Source organism: Spea bombifrons, chromosome 5 (assembly GCF_027358695.1).
Source record: "Spea bombifrons isolate aSpeBom1 chromosome 5, aSpeBom1.2.pri, whole genome shotgun sequence".
In the NCBI taxonomy this organism is placed as follows: Eukaryota; Metazoa; Chordata; class Amphibia; order Anura; family Pelobatidae; genus Spea; species Spea bombifrons.
Genome location: NC_071091.1, coordinates 30,835,993 through 30,849,292, shown reverse-complemented (window position 1 = coordinate 30,849,292; position 13,300 = coordinate 30,835,993). Strand labels below are relative to the sequence as shown.

At 38.6% G+C, this 13,300-nt stretch overlaps 1 protein-coding gene across 1 annotated transcript in view; it reads left to right on the top strand.

The window, feature by feature from the left end:
• The window catches only part of CPNE4 (copine 4), a 126,702-nt gene that overhangs the window by 28,763 nt on the left and 84,639 nt on the right, over positions 1–13,300 (top strand). The gene's annotated exons all lie outside the window — the stretch shown is intronic.

Sequence of the window (13,300 nt, the reverse complement as noted above, 5' to 3'; positions counted from 1 at the left end):
CTCTTTGAGCTATTGTAAACAATGTCGTTTAATCACTAAACTACAGTTTCAGCTCACATGCTTGGTTGCACATTGCATGATGCATTGTTAATATGGGAGTATGTGTTAAAATACACCTAATTGGTTTATCTGTACATTATACAGAATCAACAGAGTCCATTCTAATAATAATGCACAGTGAGATGAACCCCCAGCTCTCCTCCATACAGACTGTAGCTTTAGTGAATAAACCCCAATGATACAATATAATGAAACATGGGCATGTAAACATACCATCTTGAGTCAGATACAGTCATCAAGATCCTATTTAGGCTTTAGGCACAGTTCATCAGAAGTATCACACAGGCAGGTGTGCATCATCCACTGTGGACGTAACTTCCATTAAACTAGGGACTATACTGGTAGTTGTAGTCCACACTAGAGGACTGCATTGGGAGGCGGGTCCCGTGGGACCCGCCAAAAAACTTGCGGGCGCGGGCGGTCTTGCTGGGGCTGCGGGCGGGAGCGGGCGGTGAGGCACTGTACCTGCGGGTCCCGGTAATCAAGCACAGTCCCGCAAGGCTGTCTTCTCGCTGCTCCATAACAGTGTCTCCTATCTTGCTCCACCCAGGAACAAGGCGGAGTCATGTGATGTCACTTCTTGTGACTCCGCCTTGTTCCTGGGCGGAGCAAGAGAAGAGACGCTGTGAGGGAACAACTTGCGGGACTGCGCGGGAAATCAGGTAAGGAGGCGGGCGTGATTGGCCACAAATGTGGCGGGAGCGGGGGCGGGATTGGCCACAAATGTGGCGTGAGCGGGCAGGAGCGTAACACCCACATTGCGGGAGCGGGCGGGATTAAAAACAGCAGGAGCGGGCGGGAGCGGGATTAAAAAAGCAGTCCCGCGCAGGGCTCTAGTCCACACTAAGTGCCATTAGTTAAATAATACTAGACATCAGAATGGTCATATACTTGATTTTTTTCTGTCATTAGCACTGATGACAGTGCTAATACTTTTGATACTGTTGACTTATATTCAATGTTGTGACTGGATAGGAACAGTCCAAGATGTTGTAATATTAGTGATTATCCACCGATGGCTTTGTCATTACCAGGGGTAGCAACTAATTTCTGAATCCAAAGTACTATAGATGACCTTTGCTGTCCTGTTAAAATATTTATGGTGTTTTTATTATACAACTGAATTTACATAATGTTAGTGACATAAGAGTTTCCTATTGTTATCTGTGAGGAAAATTATGTTAATTTTTTCCCAAGCAAACACAATTGCGTTGTTATTAAAATATGTTATATTATTGTATTTCTTTACCAATTCCTATTCCACAGAACTGAGTAGATAAAATAAATATTCCACATATTCAGGCAGGACCGGCCCTGCCATTTGGAAATGCAAGGCTGCTGCCTAAGACACTACTGAGGTTCCCTCTTATTGTGGCAAAAAAGTGCATGCAAGAGGGAGCTTTGGAAAAATACTTTGTCTAGTGTACCAGAATCCCTGCACTTAGGTTATTACCAGAATCCCTGCATTTAGGCCATACTGTATCTTACAAAGGTCTGTTCACTAAACAGAACGCACAAGCAAGTAGGCAGGTAATGTAAATTTACAGCAATAAACTCACACTAGTTGGAAAAATGTCCATCTGACAAAATCACTGCTGCCAACTCACATTTGCACTTGTTAAGGTCTGTTTTTATTACATTTTAATTATTTCATTACATTCAGAAAAATCGTTTTCATATCAGATTCAATAATCTAGTATACATGGGCCTACACCTTACCAGTGACTAACATACACACTGGCACACATATTTAAACACACTCAGACCTCATACACATACACACTCACTCTAAAACACACATACTTACACTAAAATATGCTCATACTTAGACTAACATATTTTTTATATACACCTCTGCTAACATATATACTCTCTAACACACACTTACACACACTCATGCTAACCCACACACTTATCCATACACACAGTCACTCTAACATACATACACACTTATATACTCCCTCCCTAAACCTCTTGCTCCTTTATTATTTTACTCCCTTACCTTATTTCCTCCTTACTTTGCCCAGAGCCTTCTTTCTAGTTACTTGCTTTTACCACAGGGTTACTCAACATCAACAGGTGACCCTGTGTTCATGCCCTTGTAAGTGGGCTGGTCCAACTCAAACTGGCCATTTTTTTGCCTCAGACCATGCCACCCAGCTAGGATAAAACATGGAATACTGGTAGATCACCTTTTTTTTTTAACCAATTATGCCATAGGCATGTAAGGTATCATTCAACTTGCATGCCCTTGCCTGCAACTCACAAAATGTAAGATCGTATGCACTTGCATTCACTTAAAAATATTTTTGTATTTGACTCTGATCAGTCAACCATTAACTTGAGTGAGCACTGGACTTAATAGTGATTAGAACTAAAATCGTATATGTAATTCGCCTGCTATTTGTATAATAAAGAAGCAAGTGAGTATGTTAGGGGAATGCCAGGAGAATGTTCTAGACTGTCAAACCACCCATAAAGCATACCAAGCACCCAAAGGCACCCTCCAGCCATTAAATGCGCTTTAATGCATTCCTAATCATCTTTCCTCCTTGCAAATCCATGGAGGGATTCCCCCAGTGCGTAGCTTGCAGGAAATGTGTTCAGCTGCTGCATGCGTCAATGCAGTATACGCAGCGTCACTTAGAGTTCTGGGGGAGTCTAAAGAGATTTCCTGTGTGCATTTACAGAAAATGCTTCAATTGATTTCAGTGGGTACCTAAAGGTGAGTATTGTATTTACTTTTTAAGGTTGAAGAATGTATATTAAAATACTTTACAATGTATTATTCGCGAGGCTACACGTGACACAAAACTGTCCCTGCAAATGTCAATCTTGTCATAGGACTCTCTACGGATAAACGTTTGGTTAAATCAAAGCATATTCTACCCTGAGTGCCTAAAATATTAAATGTGCTGTTCCAACCAGAATGCCTCAGAAAATACCATCCGATAAGAATGACATCATGTAAAGAGAAGTAAGGCAAACTTATCTGTCATCAGTCCTATCTGTCTTCCAAAGCCCTCATCATGTATCACATGACAGAAGTCTGATCTCCTACAACCACTCCCAGCCCCCCTTAAACTAGAAGACCGTCACGTAAAAAACCCTTCTTTAATGCCCAAAATTGGCAGGTAGATAAGAGTGTTGCAGAGGAAACAAACTAAGATGCCCCAAGGTTTTGAACAAGAAACTACAGAAAAACAGTACATTATTTCAAAACAGGTATAAGTTTATTTAACATGTATAAAATAGATGATCAGGAATACCTGCCTTTTTATATAAAATATATATTTTTTTCAAAGTGATCTATTTTCAAAGCATTATGATTTATCAAACCCATCATGGTTGAGACATACTAACCACATGTTTAATGTCAATGTTTTCCTCATACTAGTTCCAGTATTGATTGTGTGAAATAACTGAACAAGTGTGAACTTTACGATTGTTTTCCCAGAAAATCAGAGAGATGGTTAATCTTGATACAATTTAGACAGAATTTTCCATGCGTATGTTCTTCAGCGCTTGTAGTGAAGTTTTATAATCTGTTTAGTCTACAATTTATGTCTAACAGCCTGGTGGATATAAATGTACCCCTGTCTGAAAAGCGAAGATGCTAATAGGTACCCTGTACTGTCTCCCGCCAGCCTTTAATAGTACTATCCTACAGTACAATAAGAAAACTAATACATGGCAGCTGGAGCTCCAAAGATTGCTTGTCAATGTCCATAAATCAGAAGCCTTCTGGAAATGTGTTCATAATCCTGAATGCAGTACATCTATTTCTGTCTTTTTCTAGTTCCTTTTGTTGTGTGTGACAGCTACAAGTTATTGACATTAAACAACTGTCAGTAAGACATATTTTAATACATGCCCTCCTTGAGATAAAGCAGAGAAGATGTCGCTATAGTTCTGTAAGTCAGAATGCAATGCATAAGTAGTCTTTTGTGTTATCTGGATTTTTTCATGTACTCTACATTCCTTTCACTCAATAATTCATTTTGATACCATTCATAATTGTGGTTGATTTAATCTTGGAAAAAAATACAAAGTGCAAACTTTGCAGTTTCTGCTAGATTAATACTTTTCATGTTGTAAAGACATGGAGGTAAAAGGAAATGGTATGATATTCCGTTTTATTACCAACATGCTACATAAAGTCTTTGATACTGCTGACAATTTTTTTCTGAAATGTATGATTTTTTTCAGCAAAAAGAATTATTTATGATTTGAATCTTTACTGAAAATGTGTAACTGCTGACAATGCATCATTCATAGAATTACATTGTTTCATTTTTTATATTTATTTTGCTACAGTCACCAGCACGCTCAATGATTGGTTAATCATTCCACAAAAGACTAAAAATAGGGGATTATCAGACAGTATCTTCAAATCGTTTGACATAATTGAGCCTCTTCTTGGATTTCAATTGTGAATGAAAAAGTAAAGATAGGGAACAAAACAGAACTCTCACTTTTAAGGTTCTATACACTAAATATAATGCAACATGGGGACAGCCATCTTAAGTTCTGTTCTGAGGATCTGCATGATCTTCCCAATTAAAGTATCTCTCACCTATTGTTAAGTTGCTCATTGACATTGATTGGTTTAGGCTTCCTTTGTAAGGCTGGGGAGAGGGGAACAAAGATAACTTGAGGACAGGGAATTAATTAGATAATGCTACCTCAGGGCACTGTAGATCTCAGCTTTAGACAGAAAAGGGATCTGACAACTTGGCCCTAACAACTTGGTCTCGAAAGCTTGCAATTAAACTCTGTTAGCCAATAAATTGTATCATTTTAACTATACTGTTTTCTGAAAGGCTAACACGGTACAAACCCTTTTATCATTATATAAAAGTTTCTTTGTTTTAGACTCTTTAGTTTTAGACCATGACCTCTTGTTTTAAAACAACGCACACTTTGAAATACACATCCCTCTAGAATGTCTAAATGTCTTTATATGACAACCACGTTAATTTGCATGGAGGTCACCCTGGAGTGTCGCTTTAAGTTAAAGATGCATAAAGATCATGACTTTAAAAACATAATATGAAGATAATTGGTGTAAATTCCCAAAGGAAGAAGACCCATCAATCATTCAAAAGCACAAATTCCAGAAAAGGACTTCTTATGACTCAAAAGATTCCTGACTGGATTCGTATTCTGTACTTAGTGGAATCATAAGGTTCTATAGTAACAGTAGTAATAGCGCTGGACAATATCACATTTATGTGAGTGAAATTACATCTTTAAGTTGTAATTTGGGAGAGCTAACATAAATCACCAATGTTCACAATGCATGTGATGTCCAAACTATACAGCTGTTATTACTATGTGTTTAACCATTAGTTATATTTTAAAGAGCAGTGACAAAACACAAAACAGTGGCTTCTGGCAGTGGTTTGCAATATTCAAATGAGAGCAGAACAGGGAGCAGTTTCCTCCTACACCCTTCCCAGCCTTCCATTACCCATCAAACTTAACTCTTGAGACTACAGTCATTGGACTACACTGTCCATTTATATAAGAAGTTGGTAAACACATAATTCACCTACTAGACAATAACTACAGTGCCCTCCACTAATATTGATAATGAGCAAATAATGTTGTGAAAATGTCTCTTTATTGCTTAACTCTTTGATCTTTTCTTATAAAAATACGCAATATACTCTGCTTTCATGGATATCAAACAATTGTACAAACACAACACAGGTTTATCCAAGAAAATGTAAAAATATATGTGTGGTACAATTATTTAGTACACGTTACTAGGAACAGGAAGTTGTTCAACCATGACTTCCTGTTTCACAGGGTATACATATTATGTGACACATTGGCCAAATTCCCTCAGTCATTCATCACAATGAGTAAGACCAAGGAATATAGCTGTTATGTGCAGTGGTGGTTATAAGAAAATAACAAAATCATTGAAAATGCACATTTACACCATCAGGACAATAATTAAGAAGCTCCAGTCAACTAGAAATGTTATGAGTTAACCTGGAAGAAGGTGTGTGTCTATATTGTCTCAATGCACTGTGAAGAGGATGGTTTGAGTGGCCAAAAAAGGTCCAATGATCACAACTGGAGAATTGCAGAAGTTAGTTGCGTCTTGCGGTCAGAAAGACGTCACCTACCTGGAGGACCTGGACATTTTGTTAGTAAACATGGCATCATGCACTCAAGAGATATTAAATGAACACCTGACTGCCTCTGCAAGAAAGCTTAAAATGGGCCATGGTTGGATCTTCCAGCAGGACAATGATCCATAATATGCATCAAAATCAACACAAAAAATGGTTTACTGACCACAATATTAAGGTTGTCCATGGCCATCCCACTCTCCTGACTTGAACCCCATAGAAAACCTGTAAGATAAACTGAACAGGAGATTCCACCAGCATCAACCTCGAAATGTGAAGGATCTGGAGAGATTCTGTATGGAGGAAGCAGGGGCATTGCTAGGGGGGCTACTGGGGCTGAAGCCCCAAATTTCAACTTCATAGCAACGAATGGAGTGTCTGAGGCTAAACCATACTTTATCCCCAGAGTCTCTATTAGGGGCTATGGGCCGGCTGGGGCGATCATAGATCTCCCTCTAACCAGCCCCAAACTAATGCCGAGCACTGGGATATAATGCCATATCTCGGCGCTCAGCACCAGCAGCAGACATAGGGGGTGGTCTGCCCCATGTGCTACAGCTCTTAGTGAACAATTTAGGACTGGCATGGTTATGTAATGTGAGGTCATGAGATCCCATGGCTAAAGGCTGTTCGCACACTGTGTGAGCAGTGAATAAAATCTGCTATTGAGTTGTGGGGGGGCAAGTGAGGCGAAGAAGGGAGAGGTGAAGGTAGGGGAAATATATAAATGCATAAGTGTGTCCATGCATGCATATGTACGTTTGTGTATCGGCATGCATATGTTAGAGTATGAGCATGTATATGTAAGTGTGTGTGAGCATGGATATGTGTGTGTTTGAGAGCACGAATATGTATGTGTGAGCATGTATGTATATGTGTGAATGTTTGTGTATGAGCATGGATGTGTATGTTTAAGGGTGTTTGAGCATGGATATGTAAGTGTGTGTTAGTGAGTATGTGTGCATCTGTGTTGGCATGATTGCGTAAGTCTGTGTAAATGGGAGAGTGTGTAAAAATGTAAGGTACTGGGGGAGAGGCAAGGGAAAGATGGGGATACAATGCCAAATATCTCTATCTCTGAGGTTAGAGATAGAGAGAAACAAAAGAGATATTGAAATGAAGGAGATATGAGGACAAAGGGGAGAGATAAAGAAAAAGGAGAGAGATTGAGATAAAGAGGAAGAGAGAATAAGAAGTAGGAGGGATAATGAGAAATTGGAGATTTAAGGAGAAGTGGGGAAGAAAGTGAAATCAGAGGAAAAATAAAGAGAAATGGGTATCAAAGGAAAGGGGAAGATATAAAGAGAAAGAAGAGGTAAGATATACAGAAAGCGAAGAGAGGATAAGAGTGAAAGAATGGTAAAAAGAAAAGAGAAAGAAAGAGGGTGAGAAATAAAGAGAAAGCTGGGAACCATGCAGCTCCTGGTACTGGCACAACTAAGTGGCATACCCAGGATCCTGTGATACAGAGCATAATTCTTTCAGTGTGTTCAGTATTGAAGGATACGCTATTGTAGATAGTAAACTAGAGAAATTGCCTATAAAAAGGAAGGTTGAAATATATACTGTATAACAACATATAATCCACAATTTGATATACTGTTGAAGCTATCAGTTTTGTCTACCATTTTGACTAGTTAACTCAGGTGAATGAAAGAATCCCATTTTAAACCCCTTCCTCCAGTTCCCATAACAAAAATACAGTTCAGCTAACCCTTCTGGTGGGAGCTCTGGCTCTGTATACTGTGTCATGCCCGATTCCTTTACTGTGAAGAAACTGCGCTTCAGAAAGGCTCCCACTTTTGAGTCACATTGAGGGACAGACTGACGTAATATTGGTGGAAATGGTCAGAGCTATGTGGGGCAGAGTTCCAAGATTGGGACTTCCCCTTATAAATCAAGAAAGTTGGAAGGTATATATTGCACTTCCTTTCCATTTGGGAAATAAAATGCGTATATTATGTCAAATTCTCATTGCGTATATGTACATTGGTTTTTATGGCATCCTATGACTACATTCTTACCAGCTTACTTGATAATAATCGGAGTTTACATAATGGAGATTATAATGAGAATATTCCCATTGGCTCTTCAAAGGGTAGTGGTATTGATAGCAGAGTATGTTGAATACACTTGTCAAACTTAATCATTTCTCTGCCAGATTTATTCCTCTCATCTGGTTTGTAGCTTCATCTTTCTTTAAACCTAGCTGCAATGTAGTGGGTACAATAGCCAATTCATCATTTGAAGTGTCACATAGAATTTCCGTAGCGTATTTAATTGAAAGAGCATCATTAAAATACATATTTCATACTTTTCAAACTGTTAGAATCTTAGAAAGCCTGAATTCACAGCAGACCACTGGGTAGATATGAAGCTAATGGATTGTCATACATCAAAAAACCTTTACAACTTGCAAAATAGTCTTGACTTTCCATCCAACTGTATGCACCAATATTCTGAAATGAAACATAGCTGCATTATAAGCAAATGGAACATGAATGGGCAGTGGTATGCAATTTTCTGTGGTAATATCCAGTATATGTGGACAGCATAGAGGACATGGGCCTCAGAGGTAAGGGACGGCTGGAGAGCTGCCCGGGGTCATTCCTAGGTCACTGCACATTAGGCTGACCACATCAGCCATGGTTTCCAGGACACATGTAATTTTTACATGTTGCTGTCTAGCCCAGATATGTGCTGCCCTACAGTATGGGGATGTATAACTGACTAACATGGTATAACATGGTTACCTTCCATGAGTCTATACATAGTGCATGGCAGCACTCATAGTGCATGGCAGCACTTCATCTGGGCTGGTCAGCAATATGGAAAAATGATATGTGTCCTGGAAAACATAGCCGATGTGGACACCCTACGGCACATGTGTCTCTGCACATCCCCGCAACCGTGCTTATAAAGAGTCAAATGGACACTATGCATGTTCTGAATGTGGTTTGGTTGAGCCAAGGTGGACATCTGCTGACCTGGCTGCTATGTTTTTCAGGTATTTTTTAACAAAAAATGCAAAGAGTGGCAGTGATGAGATTGTGAGTACTGGTGATGATAATCTGCATGAGAGTGTCTGCGATCACAGGATGAATTTTTTCCACTATGGAATGCTGCAGTGTAACTTTATAAAATGCATGCATATTCTATTATAAAACACACCGGCTTGGCTTTAAGTATTTCATGCCTGCACCGTGAACTACTTGTTAGACTTTTTACAAATTTGCAATGAACAGGGTATTGTGAACATGTTGCAAGCCATTCATTTTTTTCTCATTCCTTCTAAAAGACTGGAAGCCGGCTTTTTTGCCAGGATTTTTGCCAACATACAGAACTGAAACTGGAAATTAGGGATTAAATGAAGCAGGAGATCTGCTTGCCATATTTTTGTCATCTCTCCAAGGGCACCATTCCGTCAGTGTCAAATTCATTCTGGCAAACAATCATAACTCTCAATGTGCCAGAATCTTAGCTTCAATGATTTTAATTAATTATGGATCATACGCATACAACCTAGGGACCATGATTTAAGTTCCTAACCATAGAGAAATAACTGATGGTACTCAGTAAGTCAATCGTGTTGACTTAAAGCTACAGAATTGATATTAATAGAAAACTCACAAACATTAAGATCTGGGGATTAAGCTATTAATCCATGTGCTGTGGTAGATAAAAAAATAAACTCAAGGAGTATAGGATCCAATTATAACCCCTACACCCCCATACCCTGTTCAGTGGGATAGTCAAATAAACATACCATTGGGGGTCTTAGCTGCCATCTATTTCATCCTAGATTACCCAATGATGTTACTATGTTTTGAACATAAATAATATTTTATAATACTAATATGAATTACACTATGTACATATGAAAAGTACAGCCTAGTCCTGTATTTGTTTAATTTTTAAAGCCTGTTGGGGGCCATTGTTTATGGACGTCAATGTATTTTACTGTACGCTAATGTGATCATGCATTCGAAACTGTATGTTTTCAGGTATGGTTCATTGAGACAGAAAAACTCCAATATCTAAAGCAACCAATAACCAATGTGTGCACAGTAAAATGCACTGGAGGACATGCAATACAGTTTTAACATAAAAAGTGCTGGAGTGCTTTGTTAAAACTATTTGTTGGGCACTTTGGCTTTTGAAAGTCCCATTTGGCACACAAAGTGTACACGCTTTCACCAGTATTCAGTTTACTGCGTGTTCACACAGTGTCCTGTCACAGATCTTTCTTTGCTGTATATACTGTATTATTTCCTCGTTAAACAGGCTCGAAAATCTGCTTTAAAGAGTTTATTTCGCATTAGGTCTATGAAAAACTGTGAATACGAGGAAAAATTCCTCTGAGCTGTGACAGACGTGTGAATTCACACCTTCACATTGTAGTAGAGCTGAGATTTCTATTTACATAAGGATTTTTTTTTTAAATAAGAAAAATCCCTAATGTACAGGATACTGAAAGAAATTCCGATTTATTTTAAGAGACTGCTACGGGAGATACATTTTTGATGTATTGTTGAATAGGTTTGTATGAACATCTGTGTAGCATACATTTATATTATCTAGGAAAATGCTGTATTTGACTCGGAGGTTCTTGGGTTAGAGAAATTTCTCTGAGTATGACTTATATTTGGACTGTATAGCATTAACATTTTAAAACTAAATTGCCAATGCGCAACTGCATATGAGCGACTGATTGTCAGCACAGTGCTCATGTATGACTCCTATGTCTTCTTTGTAGGCATGGGTGTTATGTGATTGAAACTAGACAGGACTTTGAATGAATTTTACATAAACTAGAGTGGGTTGGTCCACTATTAAGCCTCTGCCCCTTTGGCCCAAGTAACATTAGGGCCAATTTAGGTCTTTTACAGTTAAGAATTCAGATGAAATCATTTGTACAGCATGCAGGCGAAGAACATACATTTCACAGGGTATACCGCTTGGACCCCACCAAAATTTGGTCCCAGTTTTAACTCAAATTTCGTCCATCAGTGACCCAGCTGTGTCTCTGGCATGAGGATTACGCAAAGTCAAAAAGGAATCCCTTTTTGTTTTTAATAAAAAACATTATGTTATATATATATATATATATATATATATATATATATATTCGATGAACATGCTGAATAAGGTTGGATGAATTCAAGTCTAATTTTACTAAACAGTTATTTTCTGGATAATACATAGCTAGTAATGTATGAAGGAAGCAAGAAGTAACAGTATACTGTAGTAATCAGAGTCAACAAGGTCATATCATTAGAAGTGAATAGCATCTCCCTTTCCAATTTAAATTGTAATCTTCTTTAAGCTGAGTCTAAGCTTCACCTGTCTGCATCGATCCATTATAACTATCAGATTTTTCTTTCTGCATCATCTTCCTCTTCCACCACAGTTATGGGAATGACATCAGCTATTGGCTCTATAATCCAGCTAAATGTTCATGTTGCCACAGAGACTCCAAATGACAATTTAAGCCATGTCATCCTACCCTTAGGAGTCAGGAATGTGGTCATGTATATGCTCCTTTCATCCAGTTTGCACTATGAAAATGAGTCCATAGCATCAAAAAGTGTAAATATCCACCCCTTAGGCAGCATATTCAACATATTCAAGTGATGGCATTATGTTTTTCAACCTTTTTGGGTCTGGTTCAGAAACATTGGGATCAATACAATTTCTCTGCATTTCAGGCTCCTTCAGAACCAGCATGTTGCTGATCCTTGTGTTCAGGATCAGACTGACATGTTTTTCTCTCTGATGACACAAGTGAGCTAAAACATGTTAAGCGGCTGTCTTTTCTTGGTTGAGTTGTTCTCAAACCTTTTTGTACGTAATTTCTCTGTTGCCTTTACAATGTCAAACCTTCCCATCCTGCTTCATCTGCTTGCCGGTGAGTTCTGCAGTATCGCATATCTCAATAGCTGTGTGCAGGTTTAAATTATGTTCCGTTGGTAGGTGATGGCAAGTACTCTCACTAATTATGTCACTATTTTTTCACAAATAAGTTAATCTTTGAGAGAAGCATGCTCACGCATTGCAGCTTTTCCCACTAGCCGAGTCACAAAGCTGTTCATTGATTTGCCTTCTTTGTGCAGCTGCCAAATACATACGCTACTGTTCAAATGTTTGGGGTCATGGAAAACAAGAAAATTTCTAGCTGTGTTAACATAATTACAAAATGGTTTCCTAATGATCAATTAGCCTTTTAAACTTAAACTTTAATTAGCTAACACAATGTGCTATTGGAACACTGGAGTGATGGTTACTGATAAAGTGCCTTTGTACGCCCATGAAGATATTCCATTAAAAATCAAAGACTTCCAGCTACAATGGTCATTTACAACATTAACCTCTGTATTTCTGATCTATTTGATGGAATATTAATTTGCTTTTCTTTCAAATACAAGAAAATCGACCCCAACTTTAGTGTATCTTTTGTAGATTACATTTTCGTAAGTTTGAAATAAGCTTCCAGGACTGCTGTGGTATAGTTTTTTTTATGCCGATCTGTGAGGTTCAGATTGTGGTACATGTAGTGGCATTCACTGCCCATCAACCTTTTCACTTCAGCAAGTTTCTCATTTAGCCCACTAGCTAGAGAGTAGTCTTCAAACTCAGCTCTCAAACTAGCCCAGTTGCTACTTCAGTCTCCACTCACCTTCATTGCCTCAGGCAGTGGAATGTTGTGATTAGTTATCATGATTTCAACATCCTGCGCTTGTCTCTTATAACCAGCTTCAAAAGTTACTGCCGATTTTACGTGCTGTGTATAATATCATCACGCACTGAAGAGAAGAAGCTCTTCTCATTTCATGTGTTAAATCAGCTGAGGTTCAGATGCTTCTCCATAACACTGCTCCTCCATACATTTCTGCCCTCATAAGCAAATACTCTCCTACTCGATCCTAACGTTCTTCCCATGGGCTAAGGCTCTCTTTCTTTACTTATCACCTCTTCTTTTTCCCGTCTACAAGATTTCACTCGGGCTGCCCCATATCTCTCGAATCTACTCCCAAGGAACCTTCAGCATTCACCCTCCCTCCTAACATTCAAGAAACATCTCAAAACTCACTTCT